The sequence below is a fragment of the Pelodiscus sinensis genome, chromosome 6 (assembly GCF_049634645.1).
Source record: "Pelodiscus sinensis isolate JC-2024 chromosome 6, ASM4963464v1, whole genome shotgun sequence".
Lineage (NCBI taxonomy): Eukaryota > Metazoa > Chordata > Testudines > Trionychidae > Pelodiscus > Pelodiscus sinensis.
In genome coordinates, this window is record NC_134716.1 from 69,139,949 (window position 1) to 69,164,661 (window position 24,713).

Genomic DNA, 24,713 nt, shown 5'->3' on the forward strand with positions numbered 1-24,713 from the left:
CAAGTGCTGCTTAAGAGTTAGTGGCAGGGATTTCTTAGGGTTTTGAAAAAAATCTTTTTTAAGATCGGTAACAAATGCTACTTTAAAGTTAAATTTTTATAGAGAATTTAATGAAAATAGAAATTGGATGTTGAGATACTGAATTTACTTTTCAAATATATTAGGATATTTCTCCGAAACAGCATTCAAATTATTGATAGCTGCAAGAAAATAGCTAATAATATATGCTGAGCATCATAATCTAGAGTATAATATATAGGCAACTTTTTCCCACTCTAATTAATTGAATTTTCACAATATACAATGTCAATAAGATAACAAGGAAAAAATGGATTATCTTGGGAACACTTTTTTACTAAAGGTTGATTTTTAACAACTGATACACTTTCAAATTGAATTAAATTTTGTACAGCATCTAGTAGTTCCCCTTTCTTACTTAAGTAGTGCCTGCTGAAAAGCAGCTCTTTCACAGACATGCGAAGTAATCCTACTAGTCCAAAAAAGTTTGGTAGTGAAGCCCTTTTGGCAAACACTTTAAATCCATATGAGAATAAAGTAGTGTACAAAGCCTGCAGTCCCTGAACCTTTGTTTTTTAAAAAAAAAAAAAAAAACAACAACAACAAAAAGCAAGCAAAAATACACCACAACAAGCCTAGCAGGATAGGCAGTAAAAAGCCTAACATGCATACAAATAAGGCCCTGGAATTTTTTGTTCTAGTTATGTTTTGTAAAAGAGATATATACACCTGGCTACATCTAGAATGGCATGATTTTCCTGAAATGCTTATCCGTTAAAAGCATTTTGGGAACAGAGCGTCTAGATTGGCCACGGACGCTTTTCCGCAAAAAAGCCCCGATCGCCATTTTCGTGATCGGGGCTTTTTTTGCAGAAAACAAATCTCAGCTGTCTACACTGGCCCTTTTGCACAAAAATTTTGCACAAAAGGGACTATTGCCCGAACGGGAGCAGCATAGTATTTCCGCAAAAAGCACTGATTTCTTACAGCAGGAAGGCAGTGCTTTTGCAGAAATTCAAGCGGCCAGTGTAGACAGCTGGCAAGTTTTTCCAGAAAAGCGGCTGATTTTCCGGAAAAACTAGCCAGTCTAGACACAGCCCCCATGTTTCTTCTCCATAAAGAAATAAAGGAGCATGCTACTGTGTCTTAACACTACCAGGACCCCTAAACATTGTGTTTATTTTGCACAGTCCACAGTATATTCTACAGTGGTGCCAGTCAGAGGGCCAATTTGTTTGATCTTTTCATTCCCCCAACACAAAGAATAAGGCTTTGTCTACACTTAAAAGTTCAAAGTGCAGCCATAGCAGTGCTTTAAATTGAAAGTGATCATGAGAGCTGGAAGAAAATAAATCACCTCTATGTGGGGAGCAGCTAACAGCTCTGAGAGCACATCTCCCAGTACTGTAGCCTGGTTCACACAGGTGCTTCACAACACTGTAATTGGCTGCACTCAGGGATTGTTTTTTCACACCCCTGAGCCAGAAAGTTATAGCGCTGTAAAGTACCAGTGTAGACTTGACTAAAAAGAGGGGGTGAAGTGTTCTCCCCAACTTCTGAGATGAGTCTTTTCAGCTGTCAGTCCAATTCTCCCGAGCAGTGTTGCTAAAGTACTTAGAGAGTCCATCCATTCTCTCCCCATCTGCAATTCTACCTCAGAATTGTTTGCTTTGGTCAGTTACCTCTGGATTGGCAATGAGTCTTTGGAAGTATATCATCTGTGGAAAATAAAGAGTCAAGAGCTCTGGAGACAAAAGTAGGAAAGCACCAATGCTCAGAGCAGAGTGGAGATGGGAAAACATTTTATTTCATAGGATGATTTTTTAATCTAGATTTTTCTCCTCCCCTTCACACACATACTATAAACAGCTTTACTCAAAAGCGGTTACTTCCTATTTCAGTGAGCAGAATTAGACCCTTAAAGTTCAAAGGTAAGGGCAGCAGCAATGCTAAATGAAGAGCTAGTTAAGAGTAAAAAATGTTGCCAGCTACTGTGATTTTAATCCCAAGTCTTGCAACATTTGGTTCATTTTTAAGCCCCACCTCTTGGAATCATAGTTTCAAGTAAAATTTCAATTTAAAAAGCCTGAATTTCTAGGCTATATGGTTGCACCATCATGGCAAATAAAAACAATATCTTAAATAATTATTTAAGCCAATCCACTGCTTTTTATACATTTTGAATAAATCATACTGCAACTAGGCAAATTATTCAGACTCAAATTTGCCAAAATGTTTTAAACTGTCCGCAATTACATTCTGATTCTCTCTCTACATCTTCAGAATTTATTTCCATTTAGAACTACTGTGTTCAAAGCATCTCTCCACAACTTTATCCATTCCCAGAACAGCCTCCAGGTTGTAATTTAATAATCTGATTGTTCGCAAATATATAGAGGCAAATAATACCGCAGGAACAAAATGGTTGGCTCTTTTCCCTCCTCACACTCTGTGTTTCATGTTGTATTTCATGGCCCTTGTTGGTTTGTGTCTGTGGATCCTTTTTAGAATGTTACTCCATTGTATATTTTGTGCATGCTTTAGCTCCATCATGTCTCTTTGAGAAACCTAAAAGTATATTCCTGCAGCCAGAATCTGAAACAGCTTCACCTAATTGCAATCAGCTGGATGAAGGAATAGAATATAAACACAGGAATTGGGCTTATTGTAAATTGAGGACAAAAGGTTTTGTGGTGCTTGAATGTGCTGCATAAAGTATGGAACTGAGGACCTCTGCTGACAGTTGGACAGAATTATTTCTTCAATATCACAATTCTAATTTAAGAGGGGAGCACAGAGGTGATTCTTTTTGTCTGCTTATTACAATTTCTCTTTATTTAAAGTTCTTACAGGAATCTTATTAGAATTACACTATTCTTATATTTGCTTCTGAAATAGTATTTTGATTCTAAATATAAAATTCTCTCTTTTTTCCCCAGTGATTGAGGTTTTTTCCTTTGAAAAAGGTATGAGATGTACCTTGAAGAAAGGAAAGAAATCTAGAAAAATAGTTTCTAGAACCAAAAATGATGTGTAACCATTTTGGATTTCTTCTGCAATGGTAAATGTTTTTGCCCTGTACTAGTCACCACGTATAGTCCTGCTTTAGTTTCATTTTCTAACATGCCAATCAAACCAACTCTTGCAAAACAACAATAGTTACAGCAAAGTGAAAGTTGTACATTTGAGATCCTCTTACTTTTCTTCAATCTAAATCAGTGTTCCTCAAAGTGGTACATGGAGGAGAAAGCTGCAACCGGGCCACTCTGGTTTGTATAATTACTGACTCTGCAGCCGTTTGGCTGGCTAACATTGTGGTTAACATTTGCAGCCAAGGAGAGCCACGGGAAACAGCATAACCTGGGCCACTGCTTCCCATGGCTCCCTTTGGCTGCAAACCTTGAACTGCTTCCCATGGCTGCAGAGCTGAAAGTAAACAAAGCAGGGTGGCCCAGTAGCAGCTCTGTCAGAGTGAGTCCATATATCACTTTGAGAAACACTGACCTAAATGGACATCAACTTACCTTAGAAGAGAAGTGTCCTCAGGTTCATTTATTGGAGTAATCCTCAACCCAGAGCCTTCTTTTGAACCTAAAGCTGTAACAGTCCAAATTTTAAACTTGGTTTGTTTTGAAAATGACATGAAAAAGCTGCTGTATGTGCAAGTTGAACAGTATTTTGGGAATGTCAACATAAAATAGCACTACATTTTCAAAAGAAGGGCCTCTTTGTTCACAGAAAAATGCACTAATGTGCCTAATTAAGCATCCTGCTTCACTTATACATTCTCTTCAGTAGTAAGCTCTAAGACTATAAAGCAATTACTAATGTTGCCACCTGCAGAGGAGAATGGATTTGAACAGGTGTTTCCTTTCTCTTAGGTAAGTGCCCATACCAGTGAGCTATAGAATATTCCTGAGTCACTCTCTTTATCATGCCTGTTGATGTCATTCCACTTTGTATTAAACATTCAGTGGGAGAAGTCAAGTGGCTCTAGCATCACCATGCAGTAAGTAAACCCCTGTTCGTATCTCTTCTCGCGAGACTGAGGAGGGAATTGAATTCAGGTATCCCACAACCCATCTGAGTGCTCTCACCATTGGGCTGAAGATTATACAACAGAGGCAAACCTGGGGACCAGTGGAATGAGTGCTGGCAGCAGGTATCCATCCCTCCGCCCCCCAGCTGTGGTAGAGTAAGCAGAGCAAGGCAACCCCAGCTGCTTTGCTCCCTTAGCCTCATTGCTCTGCTTCCTGACGGATAGGGCAGAGGCATTCCGTCCTCCTTCCTCACAGAAGCATACTGAGAGAGAAAAGCAACTTGGTCTGCCTTGCTCTGCTTCCCCCCTCACTACTGATGAGTGTGGTGGGGCAGATCTTTCTGGTGGGTGCCAGCCACCTCCCTTTATTAATCTCCCCACCAACTGCTGGCCGACTCCTTCCACCCACTGTGTTGGGTCATGTGGTCCCTCATGCCCAATCTTGTGTGTCGCTGTGTTGCCCCTGTAAGTACATCAACTTCAGCTACACTATGCTCCCGTAGTGTATACCTGCCCTTAATTTTGCAACATCTAAGCTTTTTTTGTGGATGGGCTTTGTTTCCAGCACAGGCTCCTGACCTTCAAACACTAATGCTTAGCTATAGTACTTGACTGGGTCGTTGAGAGGTTTAACTAGCTTTCAAATCCATTTTAAAAGACTCTGACAAAAGGTGTAACAGAAATGCACAGAATTATGTTCCATTCTTGACTGTAGCAATGTTCTAACTGTTCACAAAAAGGTATAAGTCAATGTACCTAACCCAATAGAAACTGTTCTGGGTTTAAAATGAGAATATGGAATTAAGTGGATAAATGTGAGAGCTTGACCATCAATTCAAATAAGTGAAAGCCTGCACTAGACCATAAAGTCTGAGCAATAAGAGACTCTCTCTGGGGCATGTGTAATATACCCAGCACATTCTTGAATGCTTAACAAATAGGTACACAGTCAGATGAATGACTATAGTTATGTATTCTTACATGTTGCTGATTGTGACATATATTAGTATTATTTTAGTTCTTTGGGCCACCATTTAATGGGGGGTACACACTGGAATCATTTGTAACATCTTGTTTAAGGCATTATAATTTAGTAACATTTACAGACTTGGAAACGTGTCATTTAGATGGACTGATATAAGATTATAAAAGTGATTACTAAAATGTTTGTAAATTTTTATTTTAATAGAAAAATGCCCATCTATTCTACAAATTGTTTAACAACTTAAATGTTGTATTTTATATTATTTAGATTATTTTAGTTCTAAGGAAATTAATTTTAATATAAAAGGTATAAAAATAATATTCAAACAAGACATGACTACATATGAGTATTAGTCTTGAATTGACATACAAAATTACAAAGAAATATGGAAGTGAACATTTGAAAACGCTATGAAGAAGTGTCACATACTCCTGCATTTCTCCCATTACAGCTATATTGCAGTATTTATTTGCAACATGGTTATTTTTAAGTGCAATAAGTAGATCTAGTTTAAGAAGAAAAGTTTTCTGTAATTATGAGCACCATTTCAGAACTTAAAAGCCATCCATGGACCAAAATCTATGGAGATTATTTTTTTAATTGTTAGTGTTCTGTCAGACTGCAACTGTATTTTGGACATTCCAGAAAGCAGGAAGCCACTGAATTCACACATTTGTCAGGATACTCTACCAAGAAGGAATAAAGTTCTAGTTTTCATTGAATTCAGTAAAAAAACGGGGGGGGGGGGCAATAAGCAAAGACACCCACAAACTATCACCATTTGCTAGGATTCTGTTAACACTGAGAGGGCTTTGAAATTCATTTATTGATCTCTGGACACAAGAACTTGAAGGTATCATGAGCAGAAGCCTCACTGTAATTTTAAGCATCAAGACAGCATACTGATTTCTTAACAAATTTCAGGGGGTCTTTGAGAATAAAGGGTTTAATATTTTTTTGCCCTGGATAAAGGTATAAATGAAAATCCAATAGGCTAAACTGATTCATGTGAATTTTGTAGGGGGCATGGCCACAGGAAATGAGACTACGTAATTTATAAACTGGATTCATATTTTTCCCTGCATGAGTTCTTAAAAAGTAAATTAAAAAAATCTAGTGTTTTGATAACTCGTACAGTATATTAGAATAATACTGAAATCAAACAGAAGACCATTATTTCATGGGCAGCTAAGGCATCAATGCTAGTATTGTCAATCTATCATATCTGGATTAAGATTAACTCAAATTCAGTAAAGTTTATGTCTGAAGATGCATTGCATTGAACACGCAGTAGTGTATGTTTTATTGTGCACATACACTTTCTGTAGTAAGAGGAGAATTTTAATGTATAGGGTGGACCTTCGTAGTCTGGCACCCTCTGGGCCTGACTGGACCTGAATGAGGGAGTTTGCGATACCAGGGGAGGTCAATTCTATCCCTCTGCTGATGGGACTCTGGGCTTTCCCAGGGTCAGTCAATAGACCTAGTGGAGCTCACTTGCCCTCAAACCACTGACTCCCAGCTCCATTAGCCAGTCCCTGCTGCCGCAGCTCTGCTTCCCTGGGACCATCAGGCTCCACTCATCCTAGAGCTGCCACAGCTCCAATGCCCAGCGATTGCCAGGATGCCACTGTCCCAGGGCCACAGCAGCTGTGGCTCTCAGGCACCAACACTGCCATAGCTCTGGGGTGTCAGGACTGCAGTGGCTCTGGAGTAGTCAGGGCTCCGCTCCCCAGGGCTGCTGGACTCTGTTACACCGAAGCCATCACGGCTTCCCGGATACAGTGCTGCCAGGGCTCAGGGCACTGGGGATAGGGGAGGAGTTTGGGGCTGCTGCAGCAGTCATGGCTCTGCTCCCCAGAGCTGCCAGGACTCCACTACTTGGGCCACCAAGGCTTCCACAGCTGCCATGGCTCCGCTCCTTGGGGCCATGAGGGCTGCCATGACGTTGCTGTCTCAGGGCTGCCACAGCCAGCCATATGGTCACCCAGTCTTGGTGCTCTCTGGTCCAGCAATATCCGTGAGCCTGCTGGACCATGGACGTTGCCAGACCAGAGAGTCCCAGACAACAGAGGTTGAACATGTACTTCCTCCGTTACCAGCACCAGTTCTTTCTGTAGCATACAAAGGACTGGGCCTACTGAGGCTCCACATGACTATGGGCTTGTTCTGAGCGGAACTTGTAACCACAAGGAATCTCCTTGAGTGAGGATTTAGAGCACTACTTCTGCCAGAATCCAAATCAGTGTTGGAATGAACCCTTGTAGGTTATTAGCATGCTTGTAAGGTTTTTTTTTTAAATGTTTTTTCCTGGGGTGATTTTTAACCTTACAAATAGAATAGGCTTGCATAGAAAGAACAGTATGATTCTTATAACTGTTGACAATCACTCTGTTACCAGTCTCTGAAGAGAAATAGAAGCAGGTGTATTTGGGCAGCTGGTCTCATAGACTTTAAGGTTAGAAGGGATCATTATGATCATCTAGTCTGACCCCCTGCACAGTGCAGGCCACAAAATCTCACCCACCCCTCCTAGAATAATCCTCTCACCTATATCTCAGATATTGAAGCCTTCAAATACTTTGAAGACCCCAAGATGCAGAGAATCCTCTAGCTGTGATCTGTACCCCATGCTACAGAGGAAACTCTGAGAATAACACACAACAGGCATAACAGCAGGCAAGAGTGAAACTTGAAAATACACTGCTCAGAAGAGAGAGTGAAATGTGGGTCTCCACCCACAAACGTAATAACAAAGGAACTAAAAGCCTGAGATTTGCCCTTGCTTAACCATTGAGGCTAAATACAGGCTCACTTGTCAAATCTTTAGGAGGGGCAGGCAGTTAATATGTTACTGTGGCAACAGCTATATGCTAGAGGACTACAGCAGACTTTAAATACTTGGAAAGTCTTCCCCCTTCACCAAAGTGTAGTTTAGTTTATAGGGAAATTTTATTTTCAGGGGAACAAAACTACTGTACACAGAAAAGACCACTTCAGTATTAGTCCCATATTGCCCAAAATGGAGACTGAACAGATCAACTTCCAGTCTTTGTCTGCTGCAGTAGCAGTCCATATCATCATGAAAAGCCTATTAAATCTACTTCTATAAAATTCATTCATTCACATTTTTATTGTATGAAATGGGAGAAGAAATATGGAAGCAAATTGTTTTGTTAATGTATTCAAAAGTTAGGCTAAACACATTAATTAATTAGTCAAAATTCTGCATTTAGTTCTGCCCATGTGATCTCACAATTACTATGAAAGGCAGGGGAGTTGATTTTTAACTGTTGTACAGCAAACAGAGTAGGATCTGTCTCCATGTAGAAGAATTACAAGTGAAGATAGGGGGGACAGAATGAATATTGTGATCTCATTTTCAGTGTGACATAGCAGTAAGCCAAGTTTAATGTTCATTTCAGTTGTAGAGTCTGTAGATTGTTTGTATGAACAGCAATTGAAGTTGTTGATGGTTGTTCATGTAACACTAGTGAAAGCAAAAGGAGGAGGACAGCAGTTAACCTGCAAGAGACCTTGAGCAGCAGAGAGCTATTAACTAATGTCTGTCCCTGCCTTTCATATAAAATGATATTCAACATGTGACTGATTGGTGCAGATAATACCAACTCAATGTCACATTTGTAAATTATGTCTGTGTCCATCTGTAAATTTACATGTGTCTGACAGCAGTCCCATACAAAATATGAAGAGGAGGACTCTTTTGGTTTATAGCCCCTTGGCAGAGGTGTCTAGACACCTTCCCTTCTGAAAGTAGCTTCCTCTTTGGGATTCAGTCTTCAGTGAAGAAAATAAATTATGTTAAAGTTAGATAGTGTACAAATCATAGCGAACTTCAAACTATGCAATGATCCATTTGTTAGAACCATCTTGTCTTTAAATAAGTGACACAAGAGGGAATTATGCATTTAGTTTTGGCTAATATACTACATGCACAAACCTTTTTTGGTCCCAGGATTTCCAGGTCTCTTAAATTGTTCATCAGATCTTTTCTCTGAACCATTTCCACTCAATAGTTTGTGTTTGTTCCAGCAGGGCAAGATTACATCCACAATTCCGACCAGCTTTTTTTGGTGTAACTGCAGGAAATATTCTGTTCTCTTTCTGTTAAATCCTCTTCCTCATTCTTTCCCCCTGCCAAAAATAAACAACCACCACAACATACTAGTTTAGCACCAGATGGCAGTTTTTTCTCCCCACTCCACTTTCTTGCCTCTAAATCTAGAGTTCACTTTGAGTTTCCCTGCTCTTTAGTCAGCCTTGAATTTAGAAATAGAATTTTGGTTTGTTTTATCATTGTTCCTGGACAGAGGTCTCATTATCTCAAGACTTGTCTGCATGGAAACTCAAGTCACTGAGTCTGTTGTAATTCACATCTTTAATCATTTCAGTGCATCTCTGCATTTGGATACATGTATTTATATGTAAAATAAATCAGAGTGACATAAAAGGTATAAATTACAATTGACAAGTTATTTTGACTCCAATTTCTTTCTAGCTAAGCTTTCAGTCTACACTATAAAACAACTTGATTCCTTTAATAGGCATTAATTCCATAACAGTATTGTTATCATATGTAAATTAAAGAAACACAATTCTGTCACAGACAGAAGTACAATACAACAACCAGAATCCAATATTTACAGATGCACAATTCCATGGATTATCTCTCATTTCTCTTTGGGCTGTCAAATGTAACAAACCACAGCCAGATACATATATTCACACCAAGGTGATCACTCAGGAGCACAGCTGGGACTTCCAGTAGCTAGCACTGATTCTTAAATAACTCCATTAGCTATTAATAAATTGCTAGAATGACAGCTGCCTGGAGCTTGCCATTAAGATCAGGGGGAGGTAGGAGTAAATCACATACATGGCAAGCCAGTATATTACACCCAACTGCATACTGAGTAATTAACTGAATCACTAGAAGCTACTCACTTAATTGAAGCAACCAGTTTTGCCAGAGTGAAGAGAGATGAACATGACCTTTAGGAAGAGTGATTAAGAGTCAATTGCTTACCAAAAAGCAACCCTATCCTATCCCTTTTTGAAGATGCCACTTATTTCTTTAGAAGAGATGTTATCAATATAGCTAAAGTAATGCAGTTAAGTGGGTATTTGCTATAGCAAGCACTTCCCAAACACCAGAATACTGACTTGTTCCTCTTAGCAACTTCCTGGTTATAAATTGAGAAATACTAAGGATAAAATAAAAACCAAGTTCCTGCTACATCTGTGACACAGACATTAATTGTAAAAGTTGGACTTTTGATCCTTGCAGGGTTACCTGTCCCCATTTTTAAGTGCCTTTGACTGATTGTTCACACTGTTGTTGAGCCCCAATGCCACATAGCAGCAGCACTGCTGCTCTCCACCCCTATTAGATTAAGGGAAAGATGGAAAAGAGGAGCCAATATTTTCATATTCAAAGACCTAGTTTGCTAGACAACTGTCAAGAAATCCTACCTTTGACTTCCAGCTGCTGCCCACCTCCCACTGAAAGAGGAGAATGTTACTTTAGCGGGATAGCTCAAGCAGGGACCAGCAATCCATACCTTATCAGCAATGAGAGGGGAAGTAGTTGACTGAAATCTATGCAATCCAGGGTACAGGAAGAACACTGAGATGACCAAACACAAGAAGGCAGAGTTAAGCAGTTATCGAAAGAGTAAAAGTGGCGAGGAGTCGTGTGGCACCTTATAGACTAACTGAAGTGCTGGAGCATAAGCTTTCGTGGGCAAAGACCCACTTCGTCAGATGCATGTGATGAAGTGGGTCTTTGCCCACGAAAGCTTATGCTCCAACACTTCAGTTAGTCTATAAGGTGCCACAGGACTCCTCGCTGCTTTTGCAGATTCAGACTAACATGGCTACCCCTCTGATACTATCCAAAGAGTAATCTTCTTGCAGAGATCCAGCCCCAGGAGATGACCCTGAGACCAGAATGCTGGTTGAACTCCTTCCTGTGGAAAATGTTTGTATTTGATTTGTCATCTACTCAATGTTGGGGTTTGCTTCCATGTGGGATGAAGGGGAAAGTCGGTTGGCTTTCCTAGGGCAGGAAAAAAAGGGAAGAGGTTTTTTGTTGCAATCTGAAAAATGATTATTTGAAAAAAATTAGAAAACACACTTGTGAGTTTTTGAAAATTAATGGAATACATATGATTATTTTTGACAAGCCCTGTAACATGCTGACCACAAGAACAGGTGTTATAAGGAAATGAGGCATGGGCTGAAATCTGCCCATCAAGGAATAAGAGTCACCAGGCTTCAGTTGGAGGAATCACAAGGCTAGGTCCCATAAACAGGGGAGTCAGGGTCAAAGTCAGGCTGGAATCACAGAGCAGAGACAAGGCAAAGTCAAAGATTGCCAGAGGCTGAGATCTGTCATTGCCCAAACAACTTTCTGTGGCAACCCATGGGGTCCAGTTGAAGTACCTGGTTAACCAGATAGCAGCTGGGTCCTGTCTCTGTGGCTCTCATGGGCAATACTTCCTGCAGTGCTTACTCTCCACAGTGGTCCCTGGGTAAGCCCTTCTATGGTCTCCTGGTGACACTGTGGGATTATCAGTCACCCCAGGGACTAGGAACCAAGTCTGCAGAGCATATGTCTGGAGATGCAGCAGAAACCTGGACAAAACTGAAGGTGCAATTGGAACTGTTTCACTGAGGAGAAAACTAGATTTCTTTGATCCCATTGCAATCTTGACCCCAGTGAAATCAATAGCAAAATTCCTATGACTTCAGTGGGGATGGGATTTCACTTCAGTAATAATTGTTCTCATGAACTAACCACATGTGAGAGTCATTTACTGTTCCATACCACTTCCTGTTATCACAACCACTGTATATCACAGACTATGCTCCAAAAACCCAATCCTGACCCATTTCTCCCCACTCTTTTATGAATACACTCCTTTTCCAGCTCACTTCCTGCTGTGGATATTTGGTGTAATGATTGATTGTGTTGTGTCTGGTGAAGAATTATGTGAAAATTTGTGGTTAAAGAGGTTGATGAAAGGTTGGCACTCCTGGGGGCTGAGTTAAGATTATATACAGGTTGGAACTTTGCTGTCTGAACTTCCCTTGTTCAGCAACATCTGTGGTCCAGCACCCCCCTGGATGCTCCTGGGCTGAAGCACTCATAGGCTGTGTCCAGACTCAGGGTTTTTTTCGAAAAAAGTAGCCTTTTTTCGAAAAAACTTCACCTGCGTCCAGACTCAAGCCGCGTTCTTTCGAAATTAAATCGAAAGAATGCGGCTTTTCTTTCGATGGCGGTAAACCTCAATTTACGAGGAAGAACGCCTTCTTTCGAAAGTTCCTCTTCCGAAAGAAGGCGTTCTTGAATGTAAATAGGGCTTCTTCGAAAGAGAGCATCCAGACTCACTGGATGCTTTCTTTCGAAAAAGCAAGCTGCTTTTTCGAAAGTTCAACGTGCAGTCTAGACGCTCTCTTTCGAAAGAGGCTTGCAGTCTAGACATAGCCATAGGGAAAAGCTGAAGCCCTGCACTTAAAAACTCATCCCCCTCCTTCCCAGAGCTTCTGGAGTGTTGCAAATAGCTCAGGAAAAGAGGAGGAGGAGGAGAAGGGATGGGGGAACATTTGGGGGAAAAGGCCGGGTGCACGGAGCCCTGTGTCTGAGGGTCAGGAGCACAGCTCCACAAGCAGTGGAGGCCAAAAGCACAGTCTGGTGACCATGGGGCTCAGTGCAATCCTATGGGACTGCACTCCTAGCCCCCATCTGTGGGGCTCTGCAGCAACCTGGCCTCTTCCCCAGAGCACTCCCCCCTCTCTAGTCCCTACTCAATCAATGTGACCCCTCTGCTGCCACAGGAACAGAGCCCCAAAGCTGGCAACAACAGAGGAGCCAGCATTGACTTCTCTGATTGAGCATATTTCCTGGTTCAGGACTGGTCAGGTCCTGAGGGTGTCAGATCAAAGAAGTACAACTATACCACAGAAGTTGTGGTGATAGTTAGTTGTCTGTTTGGGGGGCAAGAGTAGAAGGTATGGGCTGTTAATTGGCTTAGTTTTCCATTGTATGTGACACACACATAATGCTTTACCACAACGTCTATTAATAAACCACTGTACAGGATTTGTTTGTGTCTCAGCCTTGGTGGCTCTATATTTCTGTTGCTCAACTTCCAGTGTTGACATACTCCTTGTATTCATTTCTATACTGGATCAACATTGCAATTGTGGTGCTGAAATATGCAGAGACATTTTTTTAAAAAAAACCTGTTTTCCCCATTATATTATTAGTTGGCTGATCTAATAGGGCTAGACTTACTCCTGTGATCATTTCTTTACTTGAAGATATCACTTGACATCTGATTCTGTTGATCTCTATGGAACACCACTTGACGCAGGTCTGGTGAGAATCAATGACTGTAAAGCATTTTTGAAGAAGAACAATGTGAGCTCAATAATAATAAGGCATGGAGAAGCGTTAAAAAACACTTTACCAACTAGTAGGTAGTAATCAGGTGAATTTCTGCACGAGAAGCAGGTAATTTTAATGTATTTGCAGGTACAGGTTGGACCTCCCTGATCCAGCACCTCGTCACTGGCCCCCTTGCTGCCGGCCTGGCCAGGCTACTCGGCAGGGTTCCTGGACTCCATCCTCACAGCCGCTGGCCCAGCTAGGCTGCCAGCTTTGCTGCCAACCACCAGCCTTCCTGCCTGCCACCAGACTCCCAGCCAGGGAACATTCATGCCAGACCACAATTGTTGCCGAACCAGAGAGTCCCAGTTTTGATAGGTTCAACCAGAATTATAGTACAAACATTTCCCCAGTATTTATTGCTGGAACACTATATTGTACTAATTCTTTTTAGTTACTTAAAATGGAGCACAGCTGATATTTCTTTCTGGCTCTTTTTACCACATTTGCAAAGTGTTGGCAACAAGTGTAAAAATCATTTCCTTCATTTGCATAATCTATATAAAACAGCTGCAGTTATTTACAAACTCTTACAGAATAAAACTGCACTTCTTATGTTTGTTAATTATTTGGTAGAATGAACATGATCTGACAGTCATTTTGTGAATGCCAACCTGCCTGCAGTAGTTTGGAGACAAAGGAAGATTTGCAAAGAGAAATGTTGCCTGTGCCTTAAGTAATTTTATGTATTTAGATAGCCTTCCCCCCCCCCACCCACCCACCCACCCACCCACAAATTACATAGTATCTGAGCACTTCACAGTCTTGATTATCATATTTCTCATCACAGTAGTCTGGGAGGTAGAAACCACTATTATACCCATTATATAGAAGGGGAATTGAGGTAGAAAGAGATTAAGTGACTTGCCATGACCATAGAGAGAGTCTATGACCAATCTATGTCTGTTAAAACTCTGTTGCCCATTCCTTCCTCCCCTATTCCCTCTGAATTTTGTTTAAGACAAAAAAGTGGCTTTGTCTTAGATTACTTTGTAAACTCTTTGGCTACGTCTACACTGGCCAGTCTTGCACAAGAACATATGCAAATGAGGCATAGTGATGAATATCATTGCACCTCGTTTGCATACTTAATGAGCTGCCATTTTGCGCAAGGGGCTTTTGCGCAAGAAGGAGCAATCTACACTGCTTCTTCTTGTGCAAAAAAAACCTCTTGTGCAAGAGCCATTCTGCCGCTTATTTTCAGACAGAATGGCTCTTGCACAAATGGAGGTTTTAGCACAAGAAGGAGTAATATAGACTGCTCCTTCTTGTGCAAAAGGCCCTTGTGCAAAAATGGCGGCTCGTTAAATATACAAATTATGTGCAGCGATAGTCATCGCTGTGCCTCATTTGCATATGCTCTTTCACAAGACTGGACAGTGCAGACATAGCCTTTGTGGCAGGGATGTCAACCTCTAAGATTTTAAGGGCCAGAAGGAATAACTAGTACAATCATCTCTGACATCCTGCATAACATAGGCCATAGAATTTCACGCAGTATTTCCTGCATTAATCCCAGTAATTTATGGCTGACGTGGAGCCTGTTTTAAACATATAAAATTGTGTTGGGCTGAGAACAGATCCCTGAAGGAGGAAAAAAGTTATTCCTACCCACTGATGCTATATTAAATTGTTCTGAGAATTGTAAGTTAACCAGATTTCAATCATGCAAGATGTGACATTGAGTTAGTAATACGACACCTTATTTAAAATACATGTTCTAGACAAAATCAATTACCTAACAAAAATCAAAATATTAAATCTGTAACATCTATCAGCCAAACTTGCAATCCCATCAAAAGCTGAGCTAATGTAAGTACATCTATTTTTCAATTTGATCATGTTCATTGGCACTAACTACATTTTCATCTTTAGTTAAGTCTTTGTAATAGCTATTGCATTTATTTTGGATGGGGTCATTCTGTTTACCTTTTTATAATATTAAATTTCTTCCATTTCCTCTAAAATTACTCCAGCTTCACAGGTGTGACATAGACTGACTGTCTTCTCTCCTGGCTAACTCCCAACCCTCCCTTTCCTTTTAGTGGAGAGAGCCTAAAAAATAAAGTTTAAGCAGGTAGGAAGAAGCTATAAGTAGTGTCTCATGCTTTTAGATCCAGAAATCCCAGGTTCAGTAATTGCACAGGTACATATAAAAGAGAACATTTGGATAACATTCTAAAGAGCTCCTTGGCCAATTCTTGAGTGGTAATTACCTGAAAGCTGTTCATTTAAATCAGTTTAACTAGCATATAGTGAAATGGAGCCTGAATCTTGATTAGAGACTCTAGATTCTACTGCAGTATAAAATAATATTCATGTGCAGCATAGGAAGTCCATAGGAAAACTGTAACTTGTCAGAGGGCTTCCTACTTTCTACAGCATTTGGGTGTGGCAAACTAGAAATTTTACTACATTTTGAGGGAACTGTTTTTCCAATAAAAATTTTAATGGATTAACATGCAAGTGATCAGTTTATTATCCCTTGTATTTGTTTTATAGTTTATATTAATATAAAATATGATGCAGACCTCCAAATTTTCAGTTTAATGTACTGAAAACATAGAAAAAAATTGCATTCCTCACTATATATTACACAGCAAGTATAGGTAAATTAATGTCATAAATAGTATTTGGGAACAAAACTTCACCAATATTCTGAATTTAATTTAATCAAAGTAGATAAAATATGAGTGGAAGTCTTGAAGGTTCTGATGGGTTTTACATCATGTTTTGACAGAACACTCATAGAAGAAAAAAGTGGAACTGAGAGAAGAAATGTATTTTAAGATAGGTCATTTCCACAAGGAAGCCCATAGCAAGCCAAATGAGACTTAACGTAAGAACATGTGTATGTGACAGCTTCCTGAAGTCCCCATCCTATTCCAGTACATGCCAGTACTGAACTGATACACAGAGGCTGTGTCTACACTGGCAAGTTATTCCGGAAAATCAGCCGCTTTTCCAGAAAAACTTGCCAGCTGTCTACACTGGCCGCTTGAATTTCCGGAAAAGCACTGACGATCTAATGTAAAATCATCATTGCTTTTCCAGAAAAACTATGCTGCTCCCGTTCGGGCAAAAGTCTTTTTCCAGAAAACTGTTCCAGAAAAGGGCCAGTGTAGACAGCACAGTAGTGTTTTCCGCAAAAAAGCCCCGATCGCAAAAATGACGATCGGGGCTTTTTTGCGGAAAAGCGCGTCTAGATTGGCCATGGACGCTTTTCCGGAAAAAGTGCTTTTCTGTAAAAGCATCCTACCAATCTAGACGCGTTTTTCCAAAAATGCTTTTAACGGAAAACTTTTCTGTTAAAAGCATTTCCGGAAAATCATGCCAATGTAGACGTAGCCAGAGAGTCTGAACTGATGTAAGAAAAGCTTTATAAAACAAATGAGCTGTTTGGAGAGCTTTTGAAATCTGATTTTCTGTAAAATTACTATTATGCCTATATAAGAGAGGGACCCATGACCAAGAGTTGGCAGTTTTCTTCTTCCCATTTGTGACAGGGCGCCTGCCCTGTACTGGCCCTTTAAGGGCAGAACTCAGGCCCCCAGCAGGGGCTGAAAGCAAAGACCCAGCTGAGGCCGTTAGGGCTAATGAGAGCCCAGCTGGGGGCTATATAAAGAATTACAGTTTGCTAGGGTGAAGAGCAGACAGTGGAGAAAGCAGAAGGCTCCCAGAAGAGAAAACAGTAGTGGGGTGGCCAGGCGGGGCCAAGGGAGTGCTGGCCAAGGTGCTCCCTGGTTATAGGGCCTGGGGCAAGGCCCGGGGCTTGGAGGGTGGTAGCAACGCAGCCCAGGTAAGCGGGGTGGCAGATATACACCCTGTGCTGGTGATGAACAGCCCATACAGACTGCAGCTTGCCCTGAGATGGGCTAGATGAAGACAGTCAGTGGGTCACTGAGGCATGGTGGGGAGTACGCATCCTAACAGATGGTGGATAATGTGGGCACTATAGTCCCTTCTCCCCCCCCCCCTCCCATTTGCGAAAAGGGAGCTATTATGGGCAAACTTTGGCCCTTGGGCCACACACGAAGAGCAATAGAACTGAAAGAAAAAAAAAGAATAGATATTGGAGGGTCTGAGAGGCCGAACGGGCTGAGCAGCGGAGAGGACTGAGCTGGTCCCTACAAGGACGGGCACCTGGACTCCATAGTAAACCAGGCACCAAGAGCGGGCAGCTAGGGCCGAGACTTAGACCTTGTTTTGCCTGCAGGCACGGGGCCACCTGAGGAGGGAGTGCCCCTATGGGATGGGAGTAGGGAGGCCCCCCCAGCTATTAGGGATAATGGGAGAGCATCCCCTGTGAAGGCAACGGGGGGAGTCACAAACACGTTGGGCCTGAGGGGAGCCTGGAAACCTAAAGAAGGGGTGTGCTAGGAGGACTTGCAGGACCCCAACACGCCCGGAGGGAAGGGCGAAGCGCCAAATGGCCTGGAAGAGGACGCGGGGCCACCAACCTTCGATAAGGTGGTTTGGTCACTGGCGAGATCGATAAGCGAGGGAGGCCAGACTGGAAGCCCTCCAGAGGGTCTTATGAGCAAGGACAAGCAGGACGCTGGCAACCAGGCGACTCCGGCACAGACTGTGCATACGGCCATGGCTGCTGATCTCCATGTGAGACCCCCAGGATCAGACAAAGGTTACCATTCAGGTAAGATTAAAGGGAAAGCCGGTGACTGCCCTGGTGGATTCTGGGTGCAGCCAGACAATGGTCCGAACGGAGCTGGTCCCAGAGTGGGAGGTGGCAGGTAGTAACGTCTTGATGCAATGCATACACGGAGATGTCAAGGCCTATCCCACAGAGTGGGCCCGTCTGTCAGATGGGGTAGAGGAGGTGATCTGCAGCGTATCATTAGCCCCGAAACATGTAAACCCTGTACTCCTGGGGCGGGACTGGCCGGGATTTGGACGCATCCTGCATAGCTGGGATGGGCAGGGGCAACCGCCACCAACAAAGACTGAGGACTTGAAAACGGGAACATCCCGAAACCAAGGGAAGGATCACGACCCCGAGAAAACCCTTGCTTCGGAGAAAGTAGGAGGGGATGAAGAACAACGGGAAGATCCCTCCTTAATACATGCCTGGGAACAAGCGGCGGAAGGGATGGGGGACCACAGCGCGGGAACAGCTACTATCCTGACCCCTGTAGCCAGACAGAAACCCCCCCTTGTAACATCCATTTTTGCTTGCCTGGAGCATACAGGGCACACAGAGCAGAAGGCCCAGGCTGTGTGACCGTGACTGGCTGTAAACAGAGATACGCCAATTGCTGACCAAGAGGCTGCCAAGGAGTGCCCTTGACTGAAACCCATATTGATACGAACACACATCCATCCGCGGGGGGAGGAATCTCTCGCCCAGTAAAAAAATGTCTAGTGCTCACAATTTAGTTATCTCTCTTGCAAGTGTAAATTAACTTGAAACTTGCTTGTAAGAACTAGCGCCACAAAACGGACCAGTACAATTCGGCATCTTAGATAAGAAAGAGAATACGGGCCCCCAGGGGTATAAAGATAGGTCCAGCAGCGCATTCTCTTTGAGTGTCAATCTACCATCTATCTGCTGGTCGGGTTTGGTGTTTGATCTCCCGAGGTTCCAAGGGGACGCCCACCTCGTATTCGTCTTTCCTAGGAATTGAGAGACCGGCCCTGGCCTGACACGCTGGAGTCGAGAGGCACAGAAAGGGGTAAAAATTGTACCTGGATGTGGTCCTTTGTTTAAGTATATATATACATAGACTTAGAGCTCTTTAAAGATTAAGCTGTCACTTAGTACCATTATTTCTATTTTCTATCTTTATTTTCTTTGTAACCATTTTTAAAATCTGTATTTGTTAGCATTTAAGAAATAGAGCAATAGCCATTGTAACCATATGCTTTTATAAGTCTTTTAATAAACCTGTAACTGTTTAAGTTTTAACCTGACTCCTTCAGTTGCTGTAACAGAACCAAGCACAATTTAAAAGAACTTCAGCCGGTCATAAAAAGACAGACATAGGGAGAGCTTGGGCGTTTGGATCTGTGTCACTCCCAGGTGACAAGATCCGTTGAGGCACCTTTCCAGCCTTTCCCAGGCTGCCCGCTGCAAAGGAACCCCTGTGTTCTAGCAGTTAAAATCTAAGGTGTAATAAGCTCTTCCTATATAACGGGGCGTCTGTTGGCCTGCTGGCCACCCTCTGCGACGGGACCCCGGTCCTAGCAGTAAAGACACAGACGTTAAACCTTTTCTCAGAAGCATACACACACACACTGCCCTGACCGTCGGCTGACAACCCCACAATTTGAGGTAAAAGCAGACCGATTGTATCGGATTGTGTGGACGGCCGACGGGCAGACCGAAGTTAGCCAGTTGTTGGTCCCATAAGATACCGGAGGCAGGTATTATACCTTGCACGTGCTAATCTCTGGTCAGGACACTTGGGGTGGGGAAAAAAACTCTCCAGCCATAACTCAAAGATTCTTTTGGCCAGGGAGTTTTAAGGAAGTCAGAGATTTTTGTGAGTCCTACCCTGAATGCCAGAAGACGGGTCGGGGTGGTGCCAAAAGCCCCCTTAGTTCCTCTTCCCGTAGTGGATGTTCCATTTGACTGGGTGGCTCTACATTTAGTGGGACCCCTGGAGAGGTCCCGACAAGGACACCAGTATATTTTGGTTATAACTGACTATGCCACTTGGTATCCCGAGGCTGTCCCACTCAAAAACATGACAGCGTCAACACTGGCAAATGAGTTAGTGCAAGTATTTTTGCAGGTGGGAGTCCCGAGGTAGATATTAACCGATCAAGGGACCAACGTGACTTCTAAACTGATGGAAGAACTGTGCCGCCTCTTAAACATTAAGTCATTGCGTACCTCAGTTTACCATCCACAAACAGACGGACTTGTTGAACGTTTTAATAGGACCTTAAAAGGGATGTTGCGGTGGCTTGTTGAGCTAGATCCAAAGGACTGGGACCAGTTACGGCCGACACTGTTATTTGTGGTGTGAGAGATGCCCCAGGCCTCAACAGGATTTTCCCCATTTGAGTTACTTTACGGCAGACAACCCTAGGGAAAACTGGACTTATTGCAGGAGACACGAACTCAAAGGTGAAGGGTACACTACCTTATATTTTGGACTTACAACAGAGACTCCGTACAGTAGGGGAGTTGGCTAAAGAGAACCTAATAAGCACAAAATAAGCAGGCCTAATATTATAACTGAGGGGCCAAACTCAGAACATTCCAACCAGGTGACAGGGTACTCCTGCTTTTACCAGCACCGGACTCGAAATTATTGGCCAAATGGCAAGGACCCTTCGAGGTCATACGACAGGTGAGACCAGTTGATTACGAAATCAAGTTATCGGGAAAGTGGAAGGAAAAGCAGATTTACCATTTCAATTTACTAAAGAAGTGGAGGGCACGAGAGGGTATGCTTATCACCTTACAGCCATCGGAACCGGAGCTGGGACCCTGGGGAGGCGATAAGAAGGAACAACACATATCGGGCAGAGTTGACGGAAAAATAGCAAAGAGAGATGAGCACCCTCCTATGGGAATTCAAACATGTCCTAGCTACACAACCGGGTAAGACCCTTCTGATGAGTCACCATATCACGACCACCCCCAGGTAAAAAGGTCTGGGATCATATACGACCTCTCGCAGTCTAGACGTAGCCCTACATTGCTGCTTTGCAGTTCTTTGGCAGCTAACCAAAAAGAATTGAATATGTTATCATTACACTAAGTACCACTTAATAAGTACTGCTTAATAAGCATAAACAGCCCTTCCTGTCATAACAGTGATGTGATATAAAAATAGAGACCTAATAACTTGGTTGTCTTCATTTTGGGCTTCTTGCTAATTTGTCCTTAACTAGAGGCTGTCTTCCCTAGCCTAGCTATCTGTGCCTGCCCCTCAACAAGTCTCCTTTCCTACCAGTCCACCTAATATCATTGAGACAGTCACATTCTCACTAGGAGGTGGCTGGAATTTATCAATTTATTGTTTTTCACTGAATAAGCCAAGCTAGTTTATCCCTAGAAACAGTTGATCTCAAATCTTCCAGAAGACACAAGAGTAGAAAACCACCCATCTAACAAAAAAGTTGTTGAAAGAGTCTGCTACATTAAGGGTTTTAAAAAAGCCATTAAACAAATGCCTTCCCACCAACACAAATGCCTTCCCACCAACACCAAGTATTCTTTCTATATTCCAAACAAGTCATTTATTTCTCAGCACCAGAAACAGTCATGTACTGTAGCAGATCCCATAACCACAGAAGTCGCTATCAAAATAGTTTCTGTGGGGGATGATATTTTCTCATCATGCTGTGACAAGCACATAGCTCTAGAAGGTTTATTAACTATTTTACAGATGTTAAAATGCAGCGATAAAGAAATTTCACATCTCCCTTTTCTGTTATTACACCATTTAAGTAATTTTGCTTATTTCCCCAGAATTGTGGGTGGAAGTATAAAATAATGTCATCCTTGGGATCGCTATAGAATCTGTTTTGATAGTCAAGGAGTTGCTATGTAATAACCTAAGAATACTGAGATGGAATCTTATAAACACCATTTGTTACCTGGTTAGTGAAGTAAAGTTGTCATATATTGGCTATGTCTGTAGGACTGTATTGATCTGGCTTAAGAGTGGGTTGTGGGGAAGAATAAGCAGAGAAACACCACACTCTTCAAGTAAACGTTGGGAAGCAGACCATTACAAGACGATGTTCTATTTCCAGGCCAAGACCAAAGTGACACAGCTATTTTGTCTGTGCAGTGATTTTACAGATCAGAGGCCTACAAGTAGCTTAAAAGTCTTGCTCAGGAAGAGAAAAGAAGAGAAGGGGAGTGGTCAGTTGTCCAGAGGGAGCTGTTACGGAGACACTTTGCAGTACTGTAGTTTAAAGGAGCTGGGCCTTTCCAGGCACAGGAAACAGTAAGTCTTAGAGAGAGACAGGCATTCATATAGACCAGTTCCTTGTTTTAAAATCTTCTTTGTCTTAGATAATTTTGTTCTAAATAAATAATAGTTTGTTTTAAGTATGCTGTCAGGTCACTGAATACCACTGGCATTGTTCCCAGAGGAAATGGAATTATAGACTGCAGAGGTAATTAGTTTACCACAGGGAGATATAGCCCAAGGGCCAATCTGAGAGAGTGGAAGAGAAAGTGGAACTGGGAGTACCCTCTAAGGGTATGTCTAGATTGCGGCGCTATTTCAGGATACTGGAGGTATCCCGAAATAGCTATTCCACATCTTTTAAACCAGCCTGTTATTTTGAAATAGATTTTGAAATAATGGTCTTAATTTTCCAATGTCCCTGTAACCCTTGTTCCACAAGGGTTAGTTTGGAATAGTTTATTTTGAAATTAGATGGATATAAGATACGCAGTTTGCGTAGTTCAAATTGTCTCTCATTTCGCCCTAAGGGTGCAGTGTAAATGCACCCTCCAGGACCTGGACGAGCCAGAGGTGCTGCTAACTCTGTAACACTCATCACTAATATCTAAGAACCAAATATGGCAACAAGTTATTGAAATGCACAGCCTACATTGTTTACATGTTGAATGAATTGTTACTTTCCTAAATCACTCAGGTTAAAAATTTGATTTATTTCTCTACATGAGTAAATTATACACATGCAAATATTTATAACCATGTGTATCAACTACTATTGGTCATGCCACCCCTTTCCCCCCCCCCCCCCCCCCCGCTCTTTCCATCCACCTTACTTGCTTGTGATAAATGGGAATTAGAAAACATTAAAACTAGGAGCACGATTTCATTTCTAGTTTTTTGTTTTGTTTTTGTTTCTTTTCAGTTCCCCTTTTCACTTAAGTTTGTAAGCTTTCCCCTCCTTGTTTTCAGATTCTGTTCTCTCGGTCAAATGCCCTTAAAATTATTTGTAAATGCAGAGAATCCTGATGCTACATGCCCTCTTGGCGGGGGGGGGGGGGGGAGGGGGAAGGATTGTTGTTCTTATGAAGCTTTAAAATCCTGAGCAAATAATCAGGGATATACATCTGCTTGAGTATGAAAAGAGATATGAACTCAGGTCTTTATTCCTGTAAAGGTTAAAGTTATATCTCTTATTTATTTTAAGGATGAAGTTACCATAGTGAGGCAGAAATCAATTGCTGCTTAGATATTAGCCCAATTACTGATTAATTGTAGCTTTTATAAAAATCAATCATTTCTGCAATTTGATCCTGCAACTCTTACACTGGCAACAGTTATTTAACACACATGGGGGTTCACCTTCTGGATGAATGGAGGACTTATGTGCATAGCTCATTAATGATTATTGTTTAAGCCTCAGGCAGATCTAGAAGAGTGTTGGCCCATTTTTTGGACTGGACATGAAGCTGGTACACTTCCTGTTTTCAGTAACACAAAGGGTCCATTGCACCATAGATTGAAATAAGATATTTAATTTGTACTACTCAAATTGTGTATTTTATTTTGGTGTTATTTTGAAATAGCTTATTTCGTTGTTTGGTGCTGTCTACACAGCACTAAATTTTGAAATAAAGCTCTGTTCCGAAGCAACCCTTACTCCACATAGAATGAGGTTTACAGGGAAGTCAGAATAGCAAACCCAAAATAATGGGCCTGCTGTGAAGATGTGGAATAGCTATTTTGGAATACTCCAGTATCCCAAAATAGCAGTGTAGACGTACCCTAAGTTACCAACATTTGTGATCTCAATTGGGATCCTTGTTATTTTTCATGTTCCTTAAAGGTATGAGCCATGGTAAGTATTTTGACTTTTTAAAAAATCCCCTCCTCCTCCCTCTCCTTTCCCCTCCTCTATTCCTCCCCCCCCCCCCCCCCCACACACACACACACACACACTTCTAGTCCCCCATGGTTGAGGAGAAAAGCTTCAAAATGTGACTGAAGGGAAAACTCACCATTAATTTCACCTAGTAGATGAAAAGGAGGGTGGCAGTTTGTTTTCCTCCTGCACATCCCCTGTTTTTTCTATTACTCTGCCCGTCTCGTGACTGTCTTCTAGTCAGGTCACATTCATATCAGTCCATTTCAGGGTATGTATATAGAAAGTCCAACAATGGGAAAAACTTCAGGATTAAGTGGGAAACCTCAGAGGATATGTCTACACTGCAACTGAAAAATGACAACTGGCCTGTGCCAGTTGTCTCAAGTTTGCAGGGCTCTGTCTAAGGGACTGTTTACATGTAGTAT

The 24,713-nt window shown here is 42.0% G+C and overlaps 1 long non-coding RNA gene across 2 annotated transcripts in view; it reads right to left on the bottom strand.

Moving 5' to 3' along the window:
- Positions 1 to 10,554, bottom strand: part of LOC142829899 (uncharacterized) — a 39,184-nt gene extending 28,630 nt beyond the window's left edge. The window contains exons 1-3 of one of the 2 annotated variants that reach the window (XR_012904804.1): positions 10,008 to 10,554; positions 9,004 to 9,197; positions 3,543 to 3,615 (exon numbers count right to left, since the gene is read on the bottom strand). This is a non-coding gene — a long non-coding RNA (uncharacterized LOC142829899). Of the gene's footprint in view, positions 1 to 3,542; positions 3,616 to 9,003; positions 9,198 to 9,707; positions 9,838 to 10,007 lie in introns of those variants that run through there. The other variant, XR_012904805.1, reaches the window with a different exon arrangement.
- Between the last annotated feature and the right edge of the window lie 14,159 nt (positions 10,555 to 24,713).